We start from the raw sequence: 13,026 nt of genomic DNA, 5'->3' as shown, positions 1-13,026 counted from the left end.
ATATGCACGCGCACACACACCGCTCAGCAGAGCTGCCCCTGAATGCTGCCCACTCTTGCGTTGCCCCCGTGCCATGCAGGTCCGTCTCAAACCTCTGCACTCCTTGGTTTTCCAGGAAAACACTTGGTCCCAAGATCACCGGCCGCTCTCTCGCCAGCCCTCCGCTCCCACCTCCTGTCCCAGTCAGTCCCCTGAGAGGACGCCACACACAGGGGGCTTGCCAACAGCGGACATGGATTTCTCATGGTCCTGTGGGCTGGACGTCTGAGATCACTGTGTGGGGAGATGGAGGCGGGAACCCCTCCCAGTTCATAGACCCGAGCCCCCAGGTGGCAGAAGGGGCTGGGGAGCTGCGCACAGTCCCCTTGAAAGGGCCCCGACATCATCCGTGGGGCTTCCCCCTCTCAGCCTTGCCGCCTCGCCCACTGACCATCACCCAGGGGTAGCGTTTCAGCACAGAGACCCCGCCACCGCCCGCTCTGCCACTTGCGTGTTTCCCGAAGCCCTCGGCCGGGACTCCCTCCTTACAACGGCTCACTCCTCTCACTGCTCCGGCCTTAGCCTCAGGCTTCACAGCATCACAACACACCATCTGTGCTCTATGGAACCGCTGTTAACTTTCTGATTTTGAACTGATTGTGCTTTGTTTTTGTGAAACAGCAATGATATGAACTTATGACAAAACAATAAGCCTAAAATAATGCACAAAAAAAGCACAAAATAGTGATGTCAAACACATGTCCACTGTCTTAATAAACGTCAAAAAAGAAACTGCAAAGAACAAGATGCGCAGTAATTTCATCTCATAATTGCAAAAGTGCTGCCAAGGTTCTGGTCCAAAAATAATGCAACAGTTGGCCTTGCTGACCCTGTTTATCATAAATATCTATTTGTAGAGTTCTTCTGACAGCCCACCATTGACCAGCATGACTTCTTTCCTATAGCAAAAATATTAAATCATAAATATAATTCCAGAGAGGCATGTAATAGATAAAGAAGCCATAGTAAATGAAATTAGAGTATGATTTAAGTAGCTGGTGTTATGATGAATTTAAATGATGGGTATAGTTTAGGAAGGGTTCCTACTAAATATATACTTAGAAATATGCTAATACTCTAGACATTGAACATTAAAAATTTTAAAAAGCATTTAACATGTACTCTAGTTTTTTCAATTACTTTATTATTTTTTATATTGAAGTATAGCTGATGTGCAATATTATGTAAGTTACAGGTGTGCAATATAGTGATTCACAAATTCTTAAGGATGCTCCATTTATAGTTACTGTAATATATTGGCTGTATTCTCTGTGTTGTATACTATATCCTCGTAGCTTATTTTACACGTAGCAATTGGTACCTCTAATCCCCAAACCCTGTCTTGCCCCTCCTCCTCCCTCTCTCCACAAGTGACACCGGATTGTTCTCTGTCTGTGGGTTTGTTCCTTTTTTGCTATATTCACTAGTTGCTGTACTTTTTAGAATCCACATGTTTCTTTTGGATATACGCAACCAGGAGGGGAATGGCTAGATCATGTTAGTTCTATTTGTAGATTTTTCAGAAACCTCAATGCTGCTTTCTGCAGTGGCTGCACTAGCTTACATTCCCACCAACAGTGGATGAGGGCTCCCTTTCATCCACATCCTCGCCAGCGTTTGTTATTTATGGTCTCTGTGATGATCGTTATTCTCACAGGTGTGAGAGGATGTCTTGTTGTGGTTTGATCTGCGTTTCCCTGGTGATTACTATGTTGAGCGTATTCTCACATGCCTGTTGGCCCATCTGTATGTCTTCTTTGGAAAAATGTCCATTCAAATTTTCTGCCCATTTAAAAAAATTTTTTTTGATGCTGAGTTGTATGAGCTGTTTATCCACTTTGGATATTAACCCCTTCTTGGTCATAAGATTCACAAATACTTTTATGTATAATCTAATTTCTAAAAGTCAATATTTTAAACCCCAGCCATAACAGCTAAATTGGATGTCTCCAATCTCTACTTTTTCTCATGATCACCCAGGACCATTCCAGCATTTAGTTACTAAGCGTCAGCATTGACAAAAAAGGAAATTTCCAGAAAAGTGCATAGCATGAGATGTGTTTACTTTACTTATCTCCTTAACTTTGCTGAAATTATAATGCCATTTTACTCATTTTACTACAGAAAAGTCCCCTCCTCCAAATTCCTCACTGGGAGAGAAGCCATACATATACCTTATTTATATCCTGCAAGCTTTGTCATGAAAGGAAACTTGTCCTGGAAGCAGGCAGGGTCTTTGAGATGAGTCTCATGTGACTTTGGTTACTTCTGGTCTCCTCCCGACCACACTTTGCAAAGACTTGAGGGTCTTAGGAAAAACACGTTTCCCACAACAAAGCCTGACATTTAAATGTCTTCATGCACCTGCTCTGTTGCTGTTGTTCAGTCACCCAGTCGTGTCTGACTCTTTACGACCCATGAACTGCAGCACGCCAGGCCTCCCTGTCCTCACCATCTCCCAGAGTTTGCCCAAGTTCATGTTCATTGCATCACTGGTGATGCTGTCCAGCCATCTCATCCTCTGACTCCCTCTTCTCCTTCTGCCCTCAACCCTTCCCAGCATCAGGGACTTACCTGCTTTACTTCTTGTTAAGTCATCTTCCAGGTACCAAGACGGGGTCCCATCCAGATAGATGTCAAGGCAATAGCCACCAGCAGGCACGTGTGCTCAGACACACAGGTCAGTGGTGAAATCTCACTTCTATCCCAGAGGGTAAGCTGACTTTTATTTATAAAATGGTTGCCTTGAAGGGTACAAAAGGGTTAAAATCTTTATCCTACTTCTATGAATTCAAGGTGGAGGAGGTTTTAGTTCCTCTGGGTAAAGACTTCCCAGGTGGCTCAGCAGTAAAGAAGTCGCCTGCCAAGCAGGAGACGCAGGTTTGATCCTGGGAAGGAAAGATGCCCTGGAGGAGGAAATGGCAGCCCACTCCAGTACTCTTGCCTGAAGAATCCCATGGACAGAGGAGCCTGGTGGGCTACAGTCCATGGGGTCCCAAAGAGTCAGACATGACTGAGTGACTAAACCACAAAGACAAACAAGAAATCTCTAAACACAATCGTGCAACTTCATGACCTAAGAAACACCTGCATTCCACATGCAGAATCTCATGTGTCCTCCACTCACCTGTTTAAAGATGCTGGATAAGTTTGCAAATCATTGAAACCACAGTTCACATCACAACTAAGGATCAGGAAACTCCTCCAGTGGAAGCATTAACAAAACTCCTTGTGATGGTACATACGTATATGAAACTCTGCTATCCACTCAAATCTACTACTTTGGATCTTTTTTAAAATGGCAAATACAGCATTCCCTTTATATTTATAAAGTTATGTGTGCAAATGCAACTGGAGAAAATTTGCAAGTTAGGAAGACCTAATAAAAGCCCTTAATGAAATCACCACTTCATGTCTCAAAAGTAAAATAGCAACTCTTAATATAAACTCTGTTCATAAGAATCTATCAGAAAATTATTGCCCACAGCAAGCAGCAGAACACAGGAATGTGAGTTCAAACAGACCCACAAATCACTTCCGACATACTTTCACTGTGTCTGCGATGAGTTATTCGAGACTCGGGTTGAAGGTCCCAGGACACAAGGACAGACTTGGCAGAAGAAGGCCCCCATGACAGAGTATGCAGCAGCCCCCAGAACTGCCCAAGCTGTTCCCCTCAAGGGCGCTCGGGGACCCCAACTTCCAAGGAACGGAGGTGGGTGGGCACAGCCCTGGGGACCCCATCCCGGCCTGGAGAGATGATTCCAGACTCTGAGTATCTGTGGCAAGCCAGCTCTGGGCCATGATCTGACGACGTGCCTCCTTGGACCTGCTCACAAAGGAGGCCTCTCTGCCTCCTGTAAGTGCAGATGGTGAGTTTTCTGAATTGTCCTCCTGGGCGTCTTCCTTTTCAACACATTGGTCAGGCTGAAATGAGGTCATTTAATGGGCTTGGGGGCATATTCAGGAAAGAACAAGACCGAGAGTTTGACACATTTCTCACCACAGACACCAGCATCCTGGTGACCAGGAGCATCCTCCTGGGTCATCGGGGCTGAGAGCTCAACACTGACCTTGACCTTTGTACACTGGAACTGGAGCAACTGGAAATTTACAAAGCAAGATGATGCTTTAGCTCTTACTCACCAGCATCGGTCTTTGCTGAGGCTCCAGGTTTGACTAGATGAGTAAATGTTCTCCACAGAGGCGCAGAGGGTTTTATGAAGCCCTAAATACCCAAGAGCTGCTGCCTGTGCGTCAAGCAGGAGAGTCCCCCCAGAGCAATCTCCTGAAAATGCAAACTGAGGTTCCCATCCTCCAGCTCCTGGGCTTCAGGCTCCCTGCCCGTGTGTCCACTCGCCTTCCTGAGGACTCTGGGAAGAAGTGATGTTCACACTCTCTGCATCCAGAAACCCACGTCTAGAAATGCTGAGGAACCATCCTGGGGCCGCTGTTGATGACCTACGATGATCATAGCCAAGGTTCAGTCCCAAGTTGGTCCTTTCAGGGTTTCTTGGTGACAACACAGAGCTGCCTGTGACCATTTGTGATGCTATTTTTTGTTTGCGTGTTCATCTTTTAGAAACAAACCATGGTCAGAATAAAAGTCCTTTTCTTAGTAGCATTATGCAGTAGCATTTTGTGTCACTTACTATGTGCTGTGCTTAGCCATGTCTGACTCTTTGCGACCCCATGGACTGAAGTCCGCCGGGCTCCTCTTGTCCATGGGTATTCTCCAGGCAAGGACACTGAAGTGGGTTGTCATGCCCTCCTCCAGGGGTCACTTACTATAATGTAGGGATAGCCTGATGGTGCTTAAAATGTCAAGTTTACAATGAGAAGAAAGGTCTCCTCTGCCCTGGTCGTCCAGGGGCAGAGGAAGAGTGGCTTTTCAGTCTAGTCACATGGGTTTGGTTACCAGGACTGCTTACCTGCCTTGGGACAGGATATAACTTTGCATTTCTTACAGAACCCTACAGCTTTCTCATCTGCAACAGGCAGATTCATTTTGGAGGTGCGTCCAGAATGAGGTACCACAGGCCTCCTCCTCACAGTGCCCATGCTGGGTTCCCGTCGCTGTCCTCAGCTGCCCTCTGGGATTTCTGCAGCCAGAAAGAACCCGTCATCCTTGCTTTCTTCTGCGTTCTCACCCTGGCTGAAGGGTGTTTACAGAGGTTCTGAAATGTAGTTGAGCGTGGAGATGGGTGGTTAGAGTGCTGGGGTGCAGTTAGGCAGTTTGGGCAAAGACATGCTAATTTGGACCAAGAAATCCCAGGGACTGTACTTTCCCTCCAGACACACAAGAACCCAAAAGTGTGCTTCCTCCTTCTTGCCCGCAGGGTCCCAGCCAGGGGGGGAGCAGGCTGGGTCCCCAGGCTGCCCTCCCCACCGAACAGAAAACAGCGCACCTCTGTCATCGGCCCCGGGGACCTAGGTTAAATGTGTGAGTGCTCCCTGGAGGGTGGGGGGAGGGGCGTGGGGGGAGGGGCGTGGGGGGAGGGGCAGGAGACATGGGGGAGGGGCGGGGAGGGGAGTGACGGGGGAGGGTGGGAGAGGAGACTCGGGGGAGGAGACGTGGGGGAGGGGTGGTGGGGGAGGGGAGGGATGGTGGGGGAGGGGAGGGACCTTAGCAGAGAACCGCTAGGGAGCCTCAAGGAGGTTCTTAAAGAGCCTTTGGCAAAAGAGCCAGGGACAGGGAATACTTGACATCAGCTTCCTTCTTTCTAAATGTCACGGCTGTGCTCGAGGGGGTCACTGTAGGACGGGTCACAAGGCGGCGTTTGTGGCTCCTGCGCCGAGACCTAAAACAGCGAGGTCCCACACAGGGGCTCCTGGGTGCCGTCCACCTGGGAGGACGTCAGCGGCGGCGGGAAGAGACGAGGCCAGGTCGCCTCACGCGAGAACACGCCGCCTCACGCGAGAACACGCCGCCAGGCCCCTCCTGACCTCGCGGAGAGGGAGGAAGGTGAGGACCTTCGGCGCAGGCCCAGTCCTCGGCGCAGGGACCGGCCGGGACCGGCCAACGGCGGCACCTTGGAGGCGCGGCCACTGGGCTGATGCCACGTGGGCCGCTCGGTTTCGACCACAGTGGGGATGTTTACAGAAATGGGTAAGCGCTGAAATCCGGGGTGTGTGCGTGTGTGTGCATGTGTGCACGGGGGCAGGGGCTCCCTGTTGACCTGCCCAGCCCCCAGTGCAGCCGAGGAAGCTGCGGTCCTGCCGGGCGCGGAAGGCCCGGCCCACCACCCCCGCGGGCTCTGCCCCAGCCCCGCCTGACTCTGGAGGTGGGGGCGTGAACCACTGGTTTGCACACTTAAGTCTATTGCCTTGTGCTTTATCGTTCCACTATTTCAGAAATAAACATCTCAAACCCAAATCATTCTACTCTAGAGTGAAACGTCCGTCTTCACGGTGGACAGAGGGGCGGGGGTGGGCCTGTTGGTGGGCCAGGCTCCAGTGCTCGCAATCCCCTGGGAGGGTCCTGGTTCAGTACTGGTGAAAGCCCAGTGCTCGGACCATTCTTAAAGATGCTGACGTTTTAAAAATGGCAGCGTAAAGTGACTTATCTCTTGGTTATTCCCACAATGCCCTGGCTTCTCATCCTTAAAATAGTTCTGTGCATCCAGTAATCTCTCCCACACGCTCCTGACGATGACCTCGTGACTGAGCAGGGCTCCCCTGCGTTTCCCTCCCCTTGGGGCTCCCAGGCGGAGGCGGGAGAAGTAGGAGCTGAGCCAGCGGCCGCGGGGGGCTCTGTCTAGGGAGGCTGAGGACCAGCCCTGCTCTTGCAGGAGCTCCAAATAAACCCTCTCCTTGAAAACCAAGCAGCGCGGTGAGGCAACCTGCCCCAGCTCCCCGAAAGCCAAGAGCGGAACAAAAGGGTGCATTGATTCGAGCCCAGCGCCTGCTGGGTGTGCAAGAAGGCCACCTGGCCGCACCCCAGCGCCTCCCCAGAGCCCCCCGAGCCAGAAAAGTCAATGCTGGGAGATCGTCAAGTGCATTCAGATTCCTGGGGCGTTGTCAAGGGCCCAGTGGGCCGCGAGTCCCGGAGTTGCCAGCCCCAGGGAAACACTGAGCCTGTGTTCATCTCCTGGTGCAAAAGCACAGCCGTGGCAGCTCACACCCACCAAGGCTTATTCTCCAGAATGAACAGAAAGGAGGTGCCTGACTCAGCATGAACGGGCCTTCTGCTGAATTTTGGGTGCCCTGTGCTGTTTTACAAAGTAACTGCCTTCAAGACAGTAACCTGGCCCCCACTGCCTTGCGACGAGGCTGCTTCACTGTGAGACCTTGGCTTAAAGAGGTTAGAACACTTGTTCAGGTTGCTCTGACGGCAAGTGAGGGTCTCAGACTTCAACCCGGACAGTGGCCTTAAACATAGAGAGGTACGCTCTTGTCCAAAATTGCAGCGGTGAATTTACCAAGGGAATCATTGTGTGCCTCCAAGTTCTATCATTCATCTGGTGGGTGCCCGCCAGGATCAACAAGGCCAGCTGACTCCTTCGAGAGGCCCAAGTTTCCTCTGAAGAAGCAGGTTATATTTTAGGGAATCTCCTCATGAGAAAAAGCATTTAGAAAAAGAAACCAGACTCCAAGTAAAATTGGAAATGAAATACTGGGGCATAAAGCACTGCATGACAGAGTTAATCCCCCTACGGCACTTAGAGCTCCTAAAATGTGATTAGAAACAAGACAAATGGCCCTGAGAATAACGGGCATTCTTTGTCCTTTGTTTGACCAATAGGCGGCCAGAAGAGCAGGTCCCAGGAGCCAGGCTGGCAAGAGCTGGGGAGTGTCTCTCCATAACTGGAAGACTGATGAGCTGTGAGGAATACCATGCAGCTACATTCACGGTTCCAGTGACGGCAGACTCACACAGAGACGGGGACCCTGCGTGCCCGCTGATGGTGACCCTTCTGTAACAAACAGACCGGAAGACCATGGGAGCTGCCGTCAGGGGCTGTCAGCTCCACAGTAAACCACGCTTGAACGTCTCCAGAGTTTGCAGGAATTCTCCTTTTTGGTGGGTGCGTGCATGCTAAGTCACTCAGTTAGATTGACTCTTTGTGGCCCCATGGACTGTATGTAGCCTGCCAGGCTCCCCCGACCATGGAATTTCCCAAGCAAGAATACTGGAGAGGAGTGCCATTTCCTACTCCATGGGATCTTCCCGACCCAAGGGTCGAACCCGTGTCTCTTGTGTCTCTTGCATTGGCAGGCGGTTCTTTAATGCTCTGCCACCCGAGAAGCCCAAACAGCAGATCATTTTGTTTTTCGGTCATGCCTTGCAGCACGTAGGCTCTTAATTCGCTGGCCAGGGATTGAATCCTTGCCCCTTGCATTGGAAGCCTGAAGTCCTAACCGCTGGACTTTTGTGTGTGACTCTGTAGTATTTCATCACATGGATGGATTCATGTCAGCACGGCCCTAATCAAGATGCTCATAACAAAGCGCACAGCTCATCTTTTAGGGGGGTTGTGTCCATGTTTCCCAACTAGGGAGACATCAAGGAAAACAAACCTCAGAGTGAAGCACGGATCTGACCCCCGTGGAACCAGAAGGGGCTGGAGCCCGTTTCTGAGCACCAGCGAGTGGGTGGCGGGTCGGGGCAAGGAGGCAGGAGGGAGAAAGAGGAGGCACGGACCTTCTTCCACCTCTTTGTTTACCTGAAATCAGCACCTTTCCTTACTTAAAAATACTGAAACCCAGGAACTATATTCAATACCTTGGAACAACCTATAATGGAAAATAGTCAAAAATACATACATATTTATATAGATACATATGTATAGCTGAATCACTTTCTTGTACACCTGAAAAACGACATTGTAAACCAGCTACACTTCAATTTAAAAAAAAATGGAAACCCAACAAATAAGCAAGAAGTCAAACGAAGAGCAATTATTGAAAGGAATGAAAATTTCCACATGGGATCACAAGGCCGAAGGTGGAGGGGTCATGGGAACTGCCCAGAGCCTCGGAACCTACCACTTGGGGCTTCTCCCATGCTGGGCATTTCAGCAGAAAGTCTCTGGGGCCCTGAATTCAGAATTCCGGAGTGTTCCAGGAAGGCATCTGTACTGCAGAGAGAAACAAGAAGAGGAAGCTGCCTTCTCGGGGGGCTGCTCTGAAGACAGGGCCGTCCCATCCCTCCCCACGAGCCCGCCGCCTCCGGGCCCCCAGGCTGAGAGAGTCCAGGACACCAGCTCATGCTGTGTCTGCAGGGTCTGTGCATTAGTCTGCAGAAGCAGGCTGTTTCCCTTTGTTCTGATTCAGCCGTTTGTCTTCCAGTTGGGTCTGTAGGGGGCTATTCGTCTGTTGAGGCAGAGTTGGTAATTTAACCAAAAATCCTGCCAGTTCCTCCCTCAGCTCTCGAATTTCCTTCCCAAAACCTGCTGACCCCTCTGGAGGAGCCCAAGCAGGTGCTCACCTGAGACAGAGGATCCCGGTGTGGCTACACGGGTTACCTCACCCACATACATGAGCCCATAATTGTAGCATCTTGAACTGAACTGAACTGAGCATTAACTAGGTATATGAGAAATTATTTCATTTTTCAGTGAGACAAGATCGATACAGTGACTTATCCAAGTTAATTAATCACTGGCAGAAAAAGACTGAAGTGACCTCCCCCACAATTTATCTTCCTCTGCAGTTTTCTTCTATATGTGGACTCTGGGATAACTACAGTGCTTATGTGAAAAACTCATAGAGAAGAAAAATAAGAGACCAAGTGTTTGCAGGGCAACAGAATGAAAGCAGTTTTGTAAGTAATAAAGAATTTTATTTAAAAGTTGTAATTATTTATTAAAATTCATATTAATAGCATTTCTAGAGTAGTTCTTAATATCTGAAATCCATTTCAATGAACGATATTTCTCTTGTGCATAGGCTGTGCAATAGGATTGTGCAAATGATGGTTCCTAATATTACCATCAGTAGTTGGTCTCTTTGGTTCTCCGCTATACCTCACTTTTAAATCCTATTTCTTGCCAGCCAGCTGTCTGCCTCCAAGCAAAGCAGGGTGCTTCCCTGTCCCCCACTGGCCTCTGGGGGTCCTACATGCGAGGAAGAGCGCACTTGCCCTGAGACCCCCGGGAGCAGAGCAGGGCCGGGTCCCAGATCACACCTGCCATGGCCCCGGCCCAGGCCCGCAGGGACCATGGAGAAGGTCCATGGACAGCGTTCCGACGAGGCATGCAAATCCAGTCTGCTGACTCAGGGCTCATTTTAGTCACATCTGAGCCAAGCTGAGCTCAGAAAGACAGGCTCGGAGAGAGAGCCGGGCCTCTTCTGACAGTCTGAGCTTCCAGTGTGCAGACGACAGTGTGTGAAACCTGAGAACGGCATTAACTTCGGCCTCTCGCTACACCCTGCCCACCAGTGGCCTTGCCCGCTTTTCCCATTAAAGCGTGTCTCAGCCCACCGTATAATCCTGTGCATTCACCTAGAGCACAGAGGTCTCAGGAAATGAAGAAAAAGCAAAATAAAGAAAAGAAAATGCATGCAAAGATCTTTTGAGTAAAAGACTGTTAATAAACATCAATGGTTAACATGTCTATGTAATCTCTCATTCTTTTGAACTAAACTTTTTCTTAATACAATGATAAGGAATTCTATTAGGTGATACTGATGGTGACTAGTGAAGGACAGACAGGAAATGCTCCCCAACTGTGAAGCCAACTTCATGCTCCTTCTTTGCAACTCCAGGAGGTTTCAGTATGATTTTCATTAATGAAAACACATAATATTAATATTAATAGGTATTATTTATCAGTGCCAATGATTGACAGTCATTCCATATTTCCCTCTCTTTATGGAACAGTTATAAAGGAACATTTCTGAACCTCTGAAACCAGAGGACAGAAGGGGTTAATGTTACTGTAAAATTGCTTTATATATATACACACATACAATATCTATATTGTATATATATACACACACACACACACACCATTTCCACCCTCTGGGTGCAAAGATCTTCTAAAAATGTAAAAAGAAAATCCCCTTTCTTTCCCTCGTGTCAACTCTTGTGCTGCAGAAAATTTTCTACTAAAAACTGCAAACAAATTTCCCCCACATGTGCCCCTGGTGAGGTGACCAGCCCCATTCTGGGGCAGGAAGGCAGTCTGTGGTGTGCCCAGGAGACAGAGTTACAGGGCTTCTATTTCTGTAGATGTGACTTTCAGGGAACCTACTCAGACACGTTTCCATATTCAGGAAACAGCACGAACAATGTATACTGAAAGACGGCCTCACTCACGAACAGTATCCACACTCCCTCCTTGGGCTGGTCGAGGCCTCCCAGCCACGGCTCGGGGACCGGGAGCCTGGAGGACACGGAGGTCCGGCAGGCTCTGACCTGAGCCCGGGTCCCTGTGCAGCACGAGCTGAAGGCTGAGAGAAGCGGAGGATCTCCAGAGACCATGGACAGGGCTCAGCAATAGGACGGCAGCAGGGACGCCCCTCTGCAGCACCCCTCAGGGGCGACGGTTCTCTGACTAGGAGACAAGCCTGCGTACCAAGGGGAGGAGCTCTTGAGGGAAGGGAGGCAGGGGCTGTGGGAGATGAGACGCAGACAGAATCTCAAAGCACAGGCCCCCCTTACATCCTGAAGGTCAGTTTGAAAACAACTCAAAAACCACTTGGTAGCTTTAAATAAATTTTTTTTGGTAAATGATCTGAAAAGGATTTAAAAACACATGTGTTTAAGATCCTCAAAGAGGCACAGCAGGAAAGGGCATAGCCTAGAATGCATAGGAGCCCCAGACGAGAGGACACGTCTGCATTCAGGTATGCACCCATCACCTGAAGAAGCAGGTGTCTGCAGCAGGCAGAGGAGCTGGTTTGTACAGCTCCCAGGAGGATGCATCCAACCTAGAGCTTTATACCCGCCTCAAGTATCTTTCAGTAGAGCAGCTTGAATGAGGGCATTTTCCAGGGGGGGGAAACCCTGAACTTAGTCCCTGCAAACTGGGGTTGAAATCATTATTACTGCAGGCACCTAGCAAGAAGAAAACTGGCCCAGAAGTAGTGAGACAGCTGAAGAAAGCAAGCTGAGCAAAGTGACAGCTGGAACCTCTTGGCAAAGCTGTTTTTGTGTGTTTTATTTGCAGAATATGTTAGCTGTGAGTGAGTTGCCATTCCCTTCTCCAGGGGATCTTCCCAGCCCAGGGATTGAACCCAGGTCTCTTGCATTGCAGGCAGATTCTTTACCATCTGAGTCATGAGGGAAGCCCTTATTCGCAAGGGCAGAACTTAGGTGTCAGCAGGGCCACCTCCCTGGAAGGTTCCAGGCCCTTTGCCGCTCTGGTGACCCAGGTGCCCTTCCATCGCCCCGTGGGGCTCAGCCTGTGTCTTCCTGCGGTCCTCCCACTGCGTCCGTGCCATAAGCACGTGGGAAAGCAGTCATGCTGTGTTGGGCCATGTGATCGCTTCATGCTGACTGCCTCTGTTAGAAGCTGCTGTCCGTATGATCAAATATTCACAAATGATAGAAAGAAAATCTTTCCACTTTCCTAAGTACTGAGGGTTAGGAATTCAATATTCCATTTTGGTAAGAAGGACACAGTTCTACCCACTACCCCCTCTTCATGTACTTCATGCTTTGCCTTATATTTTACCTTATCCAATGTTATCGTTGTCAAAGCAGAGCTTTGTTATCGCTTTCCTTCCACTTAGTTTCAAGCTAGTTTGTGTTTCTTTATGTTACTAATGGTCCCCATGAGCAGCATAAAGCTGTATTTTTCATTCAAATTTTATAAAAATGCTATTCAATATTTCAAAAAAAACTTTTATGTGTTATATGAAGTAAGACAGCTCCATTTATGTTTGTTGGGATTACCAGTGCAATTGGAATCGTTTTATCCCACACTTTACACTTGCCTTCTTGCTCCTTCTTCCAGCTTGCTTTGGGATGGGGAGTTTGTTGTTCTAGATGCTCCTGACAACACCACATCCCCTTGTTTGCCTCAGTTGCTTTAAGCA

General features: G+C 49.1%; 1 long non-coding RNA gene across 1 annotated transcript; it reads left to right on the top strand.

The window, feature by feature from the left end:
• The first annotated feature begins 5,754 nt into the window (after positions 1-5,754).
• LOC122684299 lies at positions 5,755-10,560 on the top strand. The gene is made up of 3 exons (XR_006337969.1): positions 5,755-6,148; positions 7,784-9,805; positions 10,036-10,560. It is a non-coding gene; the product is annotated as an uncharacterized LOC122684299 (long non-coding RNA).
• The last annotated feature ends 2,466 nt before the right edge of the window (positions 10,561-13,026 follow it).

The sequence above is a fragment of the Cervus elaphus genome, chromosome 26 (assembly GCF_910594005.1).
Source record: "Cervus elaphus chromosome 26, mCerEla1.1, whole genome shotgun sequence".
NCBI classification, from domain to species: Eukaryota; Metazoa; Chordata; class Mammalia; order Artiodactyla; family Cervidae; genus Cervus; species Cervus elaphus.
Note: the sequence above shows the minus strand (reverse complement) of the source record. Positions and strands in the feature narration are given on the sequence as shown.